The sequence below is a fragment of the Oryctolagus cuniculus genome, chromosome 13 (genome assembly GCF_051225735.1).
Source record: "Oryctolagus cuniculus isolate XC-2025 breed Fujian yellow rabbit chromosome 13, ASM5122573v1, whole genome shotgun sequence".
NCBI classification, from domain to species: Eukaryota; Metazoa; Chordata; class Mammalia; order Lagomorpha; family Leporidae; genus Oryctolagus; species Oryctolagus cuniculus.
The window spans coordinates 103,693,255-103,705,781 of NC_142879.1; positions in this window are offsets into that span (position 1 = coordinate 103,693,255).

Below are 12,527 nucleotides of genomic sequence, written 5' to 3' on the forward strand. Positions count from 1 at the left end.
GCCATCCTCCACTGCACTCCCTGGCCACAGCAGAGGGCTGGCCTGGAAGAGGGGCAACCGGGACAGAAACCGGCGCCCTGACCGGGACTAGAACCCGGTGTGCCGGCGCCGCTAGGCGGAGGATTAGCCTAGTGAGCCGCGGCGCTGGCCGGTTGCCTCCCTTATTAGAGATCCCAACAGCTCGGTCCCCTGGCCCTCGCCTGGATGCAAAGGAAAGGAAGGATGAGGTGTGAAGGGCTGCTGGCTGGGGCAGAGAACAGGCGTGGAAGGGCAAGAGGAAAGATGGTCAGTTAGGAATGGGGGTACCAGACTACACAGTACGGCATCTCCACTTGGGCAGCCCTATTAAAGACGTTTCCAGTTTCCACTGCAAAACCAAGTCACAGAAATAGTAAGAAATAACTCAGACGTCTGCCTGCTGAAAACAGTGTAGTATTCAACTCAGCCCAATCCACTGTCCCCTCCATCTCTAACCCTACCAGATGAGTGACTTCTGTAGAGGAACGTCTCTCTGGTCTCAGGCATCTTCCTGACACCATAACGTGACCCTGAGGATTAAGTGATAGTTTGACTAGTAAAGCTAAACTATTCCTGTTGTCTTTTTTTTTTTGACAGGCAGAGTGGACAGTGAGAGAGAGAGACAGAGAGAAAGGTCTTCCTTTGCCGTTGGTTCACCCTCCAATGGCCACCACGGCCAGCGCGCTGCGGCCGGCGCACTGCGCTGATCCGATGGCAGGAGCCAGGTACTTCTCCTGGTCTCCCATGGGGTGCAGGGCCCAAGTACTTGGGCCATCCTCCACTGCACTCCCTGGCCACAGCAGAGAGCTGGCCTGGAAGAGGGGCAACCAGGACAGAATCCGGCGTGCCAGCGTCGCAAGGCAGAGGATTAGCCTAGTGAGCCGTGGCACTGGCCTCCTGTTGTCTTTTAATAATAAGACTTTAGATTTCCTAATTGTAGTAATCTTTCAAGGGTTGAGAAAAGGAGGCAGAAGTTCCTATTAACTATCTGACCCTGAACTTCAACGTCATTAACAATGACTTCTAGTGGGACCATCACTGCAAGTAGTGTAGTTTGACAAAAGAGCTGAGAAAAATGCATTAACCCAAGGGTCCCTAACCTATCCTCAGGGATGTGAAGCAAATTCCTTCATACTCTGCAGTCTCTGCTCCGACAAATGAGCTAAACATATTCATCAGTGGGACTCAAGTAAGCAATCCCTATTTCCCTAAACATACAATTATGTCATCATTAACACTGATGGGAAAAAATGTAAATGTTTATGACTAAAAACTGCACATATGTTCGACTACTTTGTTTTAAAACAGTAGTGAAGTACTATTGAGCAAGATGAAAAACAAAAGGAAGTTAAATAAAAAGAACAGGTGTTAGGGATCCAATTAATGGGAGACATCACAGATTTTGTTTATTATAGCATTCATGAAAAGCTATGTACTTGTTATGAAAATTCTATGACTTACTTTCTGTAGTGACACCTGTCTTGAACCAAACATGAATGACTGGGTAGTTAGAAGTCCAACAATGACTGGACACCCCCTGCGTACCTGGCTCTGCTGCCTGCCATCCTCCTTGACATGTTCGTGTGAGTCCTTCTGAGAACAAGCTACCAAGCACTTTAATTTCTCATGTTCTGCAGTTCACAAGAGAAAATCATGATTTCTGTGTATCGGCAATCCCTCTGACCCTGCTCTATTTTTCCACAGCACTTAATCCTCTTCTACAATATTATGTAATTTACCTACTTATTGTATTTGGTGTTTAGTATTTGTCTCATCCCACTAGAATGAAAGTTTTGCCAGGCAGGGATTTTTGTCTATTTGGTTTCTTGAAAATATCCCAAGAACTTAGAATAGTGCCTGGGCACACAGAAGCAGATCGATAAATATCTGTCAAATGAATGAACAAATGAATTCTTCTTAAGTATTCCTCTTTAAAAAGATTAGGCAGTTTCCCTTGGATCCAAGGTAGCTTTAAGAAGGTTAAATGGCATGTTTTGACCTCTTTGGCTTAATGTTTGGTCTCAGTTTTATTATAATTAGGTGCACGGCTCTGTACAGTTTTCTGAAAACGATCCAGCAATATTCTCTTTAATGACCTGCCCCATTGACCTTCCCCACGCTGAAAGAACAGTAGGTCCTGTGCCTGAAACCAACAGTCAGTTCCACCCTGAATCCCTTAAATAATCTTCCTACTTCATTATAACTCTTTTGTTCTTTGGTCTTTGTTAATGACTTGGGCGACTTCCCATGCTGACAAATCAAATTGTGTACGTTTGACAGACTGCATATATGTGACTTAAATAAAGGTAATTAACATATGCATTACTTCAAAAACTCTTTTTCTGTGATAGGAATACTGAAAATATACTCTTAGCAGCTTTCAAGTGTACAATACATTGTATGAACTAGTCACCACGATGTGCACTGGGTCTCTTGAACTTATATCTGAAATTTTATATCCTTTGATCAACTTTTCCCAATCCCTCCACTCCACTCCCCACCCCCAGCCTCTAGTTTGAGAACAGTTCTACTTTCTTAGATTCTACACAAAAATGAGATAGCATGATATTTGTCTTTCCATGGCTGCCTTATTTCACTTAACAAAATGTGCTCCAGGTTCTTTTTTTTTTTTCTAAAGTTGACCAGCATTTCACTGTGTATATATATCACACTTTCTTTGTCCATTGTCTGTTGTTGGACAGTTATGCTGTTTCCTTACCTTGGCTATTGTGAGTAGTGCTGCAATGATAATGGGGGTGCAGATGTCTCTTCAACATTCTGATCTTCCTTTGGGTATATATCCAGTAGAGGGATACCTGGATCGTAAGCGCATCCTATTTAACTTTTTGAGAACTTCCATACTGTTTTTCCATAATGGCTATACTGCCTTACATTCTCACCAACAGTGTACAATGGTTGCTTTTTCTCTACATCGTTGTCAATACTTTCATTTTCTGCCTTTTTAATAATATTCTAATCGTTGTGAAGTGATATCTCATTACGGCTTTTAATTTGTATTTCCCTGGTGATTAGTGGTGTTGTATCTTTTTTTTAATGTATCTTTTGCCCATATGTAAGTAATCTTTTGAGAAATGTCTACTTGGGTCCTCCATCCAATTTTTAATTGGATTGTTTTATTATTGAGTCATGTTATTTATATATTTTGAGTACTAACTCATTACTGTATTATGGTTTGTAAATATTTCCTCATTCCAGAAATTGCTTCTTCACTCTGCTGATTTTCATTTTCTGTGCAAAGCTTTTAGTTTGAAGCAATCTCATTTATCTACTTTTCCTTTTGTTGTCTATGCTTCTGGGGTCATAGCCAAAAAAAATCATTGGCCAAACCAATGCCAAGGAGCTTTCCCCACTTTCTTCTAGTAGTTTGAGTTTCAGGTATAATATTTAAGCCATTAATACATTTTGAGTTGATGTTTGTATAAGGTGTGAAATGGTCCAATTTTATTCTTCTGTATGTGAATATTCAGGTTCCCCAACACCCAGATAAAAGGTATTCTTCTCTATGCATTTTTTTCTGAAAAAATTCTATTATCAGTATCTATAGTTACATTCTTTCAAGTTCCCCCTTCTATTCATAACCATTTTCCTCAGATGTACAGTTAATATGCATTTTATTTCATTTTACTCTTTAAAATTCTCAATCACAACACTGTATGTTTGCCTCTGTGTAGAGCTACCTTCATTCTTGTAGAAATCAACATTAGTTCTGAAGAGTCTTCTAAAACTGTTTTTAAAGTGGTGGTACAAAATATCCTTTTTTTTTTCCTTTTTAAAGGCTAAAGGCTAAGTTGTCTTTTTGAGACTTCTCAGATTTCTTCCTACTATGCAGTCATTTATATATTTTTATTTACTTTTTTTTCTTTGAAAGGCAGAGGAGTCCGAGAAACAGAAATAGATCTTCTATCAACTGGTTCACCTCCCAAATGTCTGAAACAGCTGGGTCTCAGCCAGGTTGACACCATGAGCCCAGAACGCAGTCTAGGTCTTCTGAACGAGTGGCAGGGACCCAAGTCCCTGAGCTGTCATCTGCTGCCTTCCGGGGTGTGCATTACCAGGAAGCTGGGACTGAAAGCAGAGCTAAGGCCTGAACACTGGCACTTGATATGGGATGAGGACGTCCCAAGCAGTAACTTAACTACTGGGCCGAACACCTGCCCCATCTATAGTTGTCATTTTTAACTTGAGACAGTCCTCTGAAACGTTTCTTTGAAAGAGGTTACCCTGCTGTTTAAATATCTTCCAGGGACAACTATAGCATACAGTTTTACCTTAAAGAACTTCTCCTCTCCCTACCCCCATTTCTACCACTTCTTAATTCTTCTAATACAAAATGTGCATATTGAAGGGTATAACACCTTGAGAGTTCTACAAATTAATTGTGTACAATTTCCTCTAGACCTAAAGGAAATGCTGTAGTCATTACCTCTTGGTTCCATATACTACATTATTTTTGTTTGTTTCAAGAGTTTTTTTGTTTTGCTGTGGTTTAATTCTACCAGCCATGTAATGGTATCTTATCTCCTTGCTCTTCGTTTCCGCAGCAGAGACACTTAATCCAGAAGATATGTTCTGGACCTTTTCTGTCTCCAGAGCTCTAAGTTGTATCGTCATGTCTCTCCACATTCCTGTGCAGTCTAGAGCCTTTTCTGTTCCAGAGCTACCCAATTCTAATCCAGAACTTAGGTTGTTTTAGATAAAGTCATCCATCAACTTCTGTTACGTTCTCTTTGGATTTTGCCGAATCATGTCCAAGACTCCTGCCTCCCCAGTCTTTCTTCTTTGGCTCACAGAACCCAGACAATCTACTGATCCCCCATGCAATGGAACTGCAGTGTGACGGTTGATCCCCGATACCTCATGTAGGAAGGGCTGCAACATTTTCAACTTTTGTGCTCCCTACTGGGTCAGGTTTGGGTTATGAGTTCCATCTCTATCCACTTCCAAGCACTTCCAGAAACTTCTCTCTGTGGGAGTATCTACTGTATATCTATTCTAAAAATGGGGATTTTCAGATAAGCTCATCACGATAACAGGAGTCACAGTTCCTATCACAAAATTGCCAGAATTTAGCATGAGAGAAAATGTATGGAACAACCATTTATGAAATAAATATGATAAAAAGTTGGTGGGTGGTCAGTGACCATGGGAACCCGTGAGGAAGAAAGGGCAAATGGGGAATGGATGAAGGGTGGAGAGAGAAAGGACTTTCCTGGCCAAAGAAGCATCCAAGTGGGGTAACTTTAGTGTTTACAGAACTGCCCACCTAGAGAAGAGGGAGTATATAAGAATTATATCATTCAAAATGCTGTAAATTGTGAGAACATTAATAGAAATATTAAACGTGTACCAAAATACTCATAAAAATATACTTCTGCTTATAATTTTTTCTGAGTATTTATACTTCCTTTATTCTTTGGAATCTTGCCCTGGCAGAGCCCTGGTTATGATTTTATGGTTGCTCAAGTAAAATAGAAGTCAAACACAGGATTTGTCAGGAAAAATAAAGGGAAGGTAGGGAGGGATGAAGAGTGGGTAGGGGGAAGATCTTTGTTTTCACTTCCTTTTCCCCCCAGAATTTAAGCTCAGGAGACACATGGTTCACCACCTTTCTGAGGGAAAAGCAGCTCTCATTTGTCATCTGGAACATGGCAGCAATCATTCTCCAGTTAGATCTAAATGACTGAATTGCAAGGTGAACTGTGTTGGTGACTAACTCATTTTCCTTCACCTCCAGCACCCTCTTTTCCCAAGATCAAGCAATTTTCTTGTGTAATGAACTGTATCTGCTATCAAGTGGCCTGGAAATTAAGAGGTCCAAAGCGTCTTCCAAGTCCCCGTTTCCTGTGTGATATCATGATGTCTTTTGTTGCTACATCACTGATCTGTTTTCCAAGGCTATATAAAGGAACAGTGCAACAATGAATGGAACTGCAGAACAATTTGATACATGGGGGAAGGGCTTCGATTGATTTTGAACGATTCAGGGAATAGTTTTCTAGCTAATGGGTTGTCAAATTCTTTGCATCAAATGTTTTTGTCTGGTTGATTGCCTTTAGGTCAGTTCTGGAAGGGGAGCGACAGTGACATGCTATTTCAGTGAAACGAGGGTGTGCTCTGCAATGAACATTAGCCTCCAAAAAGGATCACAGTGGTTTGATTTGTGCCTGGAAAAAGTTTTCAAGGGCAGAACAAAATGTAAGTAAACTAGATAATAAGGAAAAAATATATAACAGAATTCAAGCTTTACATTTTCTTGATTTACCATGACTTCCATAGACACTGGAAATTAGAGGGAAGAATTATAATTATTATTTGATCAGCTCAAACTATTTTTCATATAATAAACATTTAAAATCTTTCAGCAGATACTATCTGAGCAATTTCACCTACTAACGATTTCTGCTATGTTACAATAAACATTTGCTGTTTTACACATTCATATTTTTACTTACCAAAAATTTTACCATTTAGAAAATGAAAATATCTGCCAGAAAACCTTCCACGTTTTTATGACATTATTTTTAAAAAAGTAACATAGATATTTATTGGTGACTTTACCAATCAAAAGCACAAAATCAAATGGGTGTTCAGGAAACAAGCTGAGCAAGTATAGAGAAAAATTTCTTATTTAATGATAGCAGTCAATTCAATATAAAACAAATAAAACTCCACAATTATTTGACATTAGACTAATATAAATTGTTAGCTTTAACAGCAAACATGTTGACATGTTGATTCCAAATATGTATGCTTTACATATGATTTAAGCTGGTAATGACTTTATCTATAACCGAAATATGGCTACTCATGGTAAAACTACCCATTACCTAAACCTTTATAGCAACGATATAAAGCAATATCAATTTAGGAATAGAATAATTGGCTCATTGTGGGCATGCTTTATGATCTGTAGGAACACTTTGCAAATTAACCTAGAAAGAAAAATGTGATTAAACTAAATTGCATCTGACAGTTAACATGTCGGCCAAAGTCTAGGTAGATAATTTCAGTGACAAAATTTGTCATAAAACCAAAGGAGTTGTTTACAAAAACCTTTAGAAAGCAAACATTTTTCTAAGTGTGTCAGGGTGACTTTAACATGAAAGAGCTTGACCAGGTCTCACACTCCAGAGTAAGAATGATCACTGATTTAATCCCGCATGGAGTTTGTTGCACAGTTATATGTTTTTGATTAGTCCTTTTAAATGTTTCCCCAAATACCTGCACTGTTTTTCAAACACTGAGAAATTCATGTGTTTCCAGTCATTGTGAATAAGCTACCAGTTCTGAAAAATGTGTAATCGCAGTGAGACAAATGGTCAGATACCTCTAGTGGATTTACACACTGGAGCAATCCTTTTCAAAAGTAAGAGGGCACATATTTAAAAACACACAAACATTTTCCTTCCCACTGACTGAAGTAATTCCAGTTTGGAGAATATTTCCCTAAGACATTATAAAAAATAAACAAAAAGTATATCATAACACTCCTTAGTCTTTGTAGAACAACAACAAAGGTAAGTAATTTAAATACATGTTCAACAATATGAAACTGGTTTAGTAAATATGTAGGATCTCAATTTAAGGGACATATGGTGACGTATAAAAGGACAAATGTAAAGGCTGTGTATCTACATAGGAAAATGTGTATAATGTTAAGTGAAACCAGCAGACTATTACACTATATGCTGCTCTCATGTATATGGCAAAAACTAAATGTCATTATAATTCATAGCTATAAAAAAGTATTAAAATCATTACCAAGTAACACAACAGGGGTAGGAATGCGGATGAGAAGACCGCTACTGGGTTATACTGTACAATCTGTACCGAGTAACACAGCTGGGGGTAGGAATGTGGATGAGAAGACCTTTACTGGGTTATACTGTACAATCTGTACCTAGTAACACAGCTGGGGGTAGGGGTATGGATGAGAGACCTTTACTGGGTTATACTGTACAATCTGTACCTAGTAACACAGCTGGGGGTAGGAGTATGGATGAGATATTTACTGGGTTATACTGTACAATCTGTACTGAGTAACACAGTTGGGGGTAGGAGTATGGATGAGAAGACCTTTACTGGGATATACTGTACAATCTGTGCCGAGTAACACAGCTGGGGGTAGGAGTATGGATGAGATATTTACTGGGTTATACTGTACAGTCTGTACCGAGTAACACAAATGGGGGTAGGAATGTGGAGAGGAGCTTTACTGGGTTATACTGTACAACCTTGTTTGGTGGATGCAAACTGAACTTTCCCCTTGGAACTCTTCCTTCCTTCACACACAGCACTATTCCCTGGCAGACAGTGATAGAGATGCAGAGACAGAGGCAAGACAAAGAGAGGCACTACCCAAATTTCTAAAGGTGTTCCCAATCCTTCACTTGTGAGACTGGGCTGCACTCCTACTCCAGGGGTCTACAGAAAAAAAAAAAAAAAAAAAAAAACCAAATACGAAAACACACCAACCTTCCATCTGCACTACAAATTCCTATCTTCATGCTTGCATCTGTTTGAATTGGTCACATACAAACTAAGAAAAACAGAACTAAGGCAGTTTTTATGCTTCTTTCATAGTCTGTAATTTTAGTAGAGAATCTATGTAAGAATGGCAAGTGCCACAGGACATCTAATTGCACTGCAAATATTGCATTATTCATTGGTAGGAAGTAGACTTAATATGGAAGCAGTTCCTTAAATACAACAACTGATGAAAGCCAATATTATTTCCAGACAATATTCACACTCCTGCTAAACAAATAAAATGTTTCCATCATCTCTTTTTACCCTTTCCTTCAAAATAATTCCGCATCTTCCTGAAATGAAATTTTCAGGGATAAAAGTTATCTTTGTCTTTTAGCCTTGAAAAGAAAAGCACTGTAAAAATTCAAGTGGATTATTCCCTTCGTACCAGACTCTGCCTCAGAATGTTCCACTGCTGTTTTTCATTTATGGTTTACCACGGGCCAGGTATCACATAAAACACTTCCCATGCAATCTTCCATTAGCTCCTCACAAGGCCTCCGTGCTGGGATGATTCAGCAACGGCGGGAACTTTACCTCTTTTCCATAATGACTGAGTATACTTCCCATTAGACAGGCATCACTTCCCATATCAGAAATGCACAGACCACGAGCTCAGACCAGGGGAAGGGGAGTGCAGATGTAAAAACAATATATAAGTGATAGCTGCCTTAGCAGTAGTGTGTACCAAGGGTTCTGGAGTATGTGAGGGGATTGCTAGTTAGTGGGGCTGGTTGTCTAATTCCTAAGAATCCTGATACAGCTGAACAGGTGTTGAGATGACCTGAAATTCAGAGAAAGAAAACTAAGCTACTTTCTTGGAAATATGTAAGGTAATCAAAGAAGTATATTCAGAATAATCTGAATGGGGAAGATGTTAGTTTTTGTGTGCTGGGCTGTACAGTAACAAATGTAATAGTGAAAGAAATGACAAGTATTAAGGGATACATTGGGGATTCCTTTTTGTATGTATTCTTATGTCATACAATTTTCATGGACTACCATGTAATAAAGCAGTATTAGGAGCTGGAAAGACCACAACAAAAATACATATCGTGTGACAACTGCATTAATGTAAACATGGGAAATATTATTTATACAAAATTATATATATATATATATATATATATATATAATTTTGAGAAGCAGAGACAGATGGGGAGAGTGTTCTTTCACTGGCTCACTCCCGAAATGCCCACAACAAACAGCCCAGGCTGAGCTGGTGCCAAAGCCAGGCACACAGTCCAGGTATCCCACGTGGCTGCCAGGGACACAAGCACTTCAGCCATCAGTACTGCATCCCAGTGTTTGTATCGGCAGCAAGTCAGAATAAGGAGCCAGAGCCAGAAACTGAATCCAGTATTTTTTTTTTTTTTATTTATTCATTTGAAAGGCAGAGTTACAGAGAGGCAGAGAGAGAGAGAAACAGAAGTCTTCCATCCACTGGTTCAGTTCCCAGATGGCCATAACGGTCAGGGCTGTGTTGATCCAAAGCCATGAGCAAGGAAATTTTTCCGGATCACCCACATGGGTGCAGGGGCCCAAGGATGTGGGCCATCTTCTGCTTTCCCAGGCCACAGCACAGAGCGCCACAGCACAGGATCAAAGTGGAGCAGCTGGGACTTGAAATGGAGCCCATATGGGATGTCGGCACTCCAGGCAATGGCTTTACCTGCTACGCCACACCATCAGCCCCCAGGTACTCTTCATATGCTCCTTTGCTTGGTAGTCTTTTGCTTTAGTGTTTAAACAAAAAGTATGTTTGTTTGAGAGGTAAAAAGACAAGTCTTCTACTGCTTCACTCCCTGAATCCCCACAATGGCCAGCCAGAACTGGGTTGAAACTAGGAGCCAGAAACTACCACAGGTGACACAGATACCAAATTGCTTGAGCCATCATTGCTACTTCACAGGGAATAATCCACTTGAATTTTTACACAATGCCTTTCTTTTCAAAGCTAAAAGACAAAGATAATGTCTATCCTTGAAAATCTCATTTCAGGAAGATGTGGAATGATTTGAAGAAAGGGTAGAAAGAAGAGATGAAGTGAACATTTTATTTGTCTAGCATGAGTGTGAACAGTCTAGAAATAGCACTGGCGTTCATCAGTGCTGTATTTAAGGAACTGTTTCCACAATAAGTCTATTTCCTAAATAACACTATTTGCAACGCAGTTAGATATCCTGTGGCACTTGCTATTCTTACAGATTCTCTATTAAAATTACAGATTATGAAAGAAGCATGAAAACTGCCTTAGTTTTATCGCAGGAAGCTGGAATCAGGAGCCACTCCAATGTGGGATGCAGGCATCCTTACTAATGTTCTAACTGGTGGGACAAATGCCTGTCCTATATTGCTTAATTTTTAACAGCACTATGGCACTATTTAATCCAAATTGGAAATGTTATTTTTTTTTTTAATTATTCACCTATTTCAAAGTCAGAGTTACAAACAGGCAGAGATGTTCTACCCATTGACTTACTCCCCAGATGGTCCCAACAGCCAGGGCTGGTCCAGGCAAAAGCCAGGTGCTTCATCCAGGCCTCCTACATGGGTGGCAGGGGCTGAAACACTAGGGCCATCATCTGCTGTTTTCCTCAGACCATCAGCAGGAAGCTGGATGGGAAGCAGAGGATCTGGGACATGAACCAGCACCACACAGGATGCTGCACAGGCAGTGGTCACCTGCTCTGCCACAATGCTGGCCCCGGAAACATTATTCTTTGCATGTGTTCATTTGGATAGCCTGACCCACTGCTTTTCCTTATTTCTCCTTCTTGATTATTCCCGGGGGTGGTGGTGGGGGTAGTGGAGCTCAAAAGTGTTCTTACTGCTTACTGTCCTGCTCACTCTTCCTTTCCCCCTCACGGGAAAGAAAAGTTAACCTGTGTAATCTGTATAACATGGCTTCCAGTTGCTCTACATGGAACATCCCCAATCTTGTGTCTTCAGAAAACCTGGCTCTTGCTTGCCCACCTCTGTAGCCTCATCTGAAACTGGCACACCTTTAATTAAATGATTCTGTTCTGTTGGACTTGCATTTTGAAGACACCATGTTTTCATCCTGAGGTTTTCACATAAACATTGATTTCTGCTTTAATATTTCTTTTTCTCTTTCTTCCCCTGACTTCTCCAGGGAAAGCTGCCCTGACTCTGGGCTGGTATAGCTAGCTCTCAGGCTCACCACAGCCTTCACACTGTTTCACAAACCTGCAAGCTTCTTGAGATCAGGGATTGCATATAAATTAAAAATGAACAAATTAAGAAAAACCTCTCGATCAAAACATGCATGCGTTAGTAGACATTAGAGTGACCCCCACAACGACGTCCACGTCCTTAGCCTGAACATGTTAGGTTCTACGACAAAAGGGAATTAAGGTCGCAGGTGGAATTAAATGAGCTAATCAGCTAACCTTGAAACAAGATGTCCTGAACTATCTGGGTGGGCCCAATTTAATCTCATGGGTCCTCCTACGTGGAACCATGAGGAGATGACATACACAGGACTCTGCTGGGTGCTGCTGGCTCTGGATGTGGAGAAAGAGGCTCGAGAGACAAGGAACAGGAGCAGCCTCCAGAAGACGGAAAAGATGAAGAAGCAAATTCTTCCCTTCCTCCAAAAACTCAATGGCTAGCCTCATAAGGCTCACTTTGGACATCTGACTTCCAGACTTATGAGTAATTTGTTGTTTCAATATACTAAGTTTGTGGTAATGTTTTACAGTGTCAATGGGAAACTAATACATACCGACATGAACAGGACTTTGCCACATGATAGAAAATACTACACGAAATGTTTCTCTCTATAAACAGATTTCCAAGTAGGATGTGTGGGGTTGGCTGTGGTATTCCAGATTTCCAAGTAGGATGTGTGGGGTTGGCTGTGGTATTCCAGTGTCAGGAACCCAAGCTCTTACTGCTCTGCCTTCCTTAAGAGCTCTAGCTAGCAGCTCTGATTT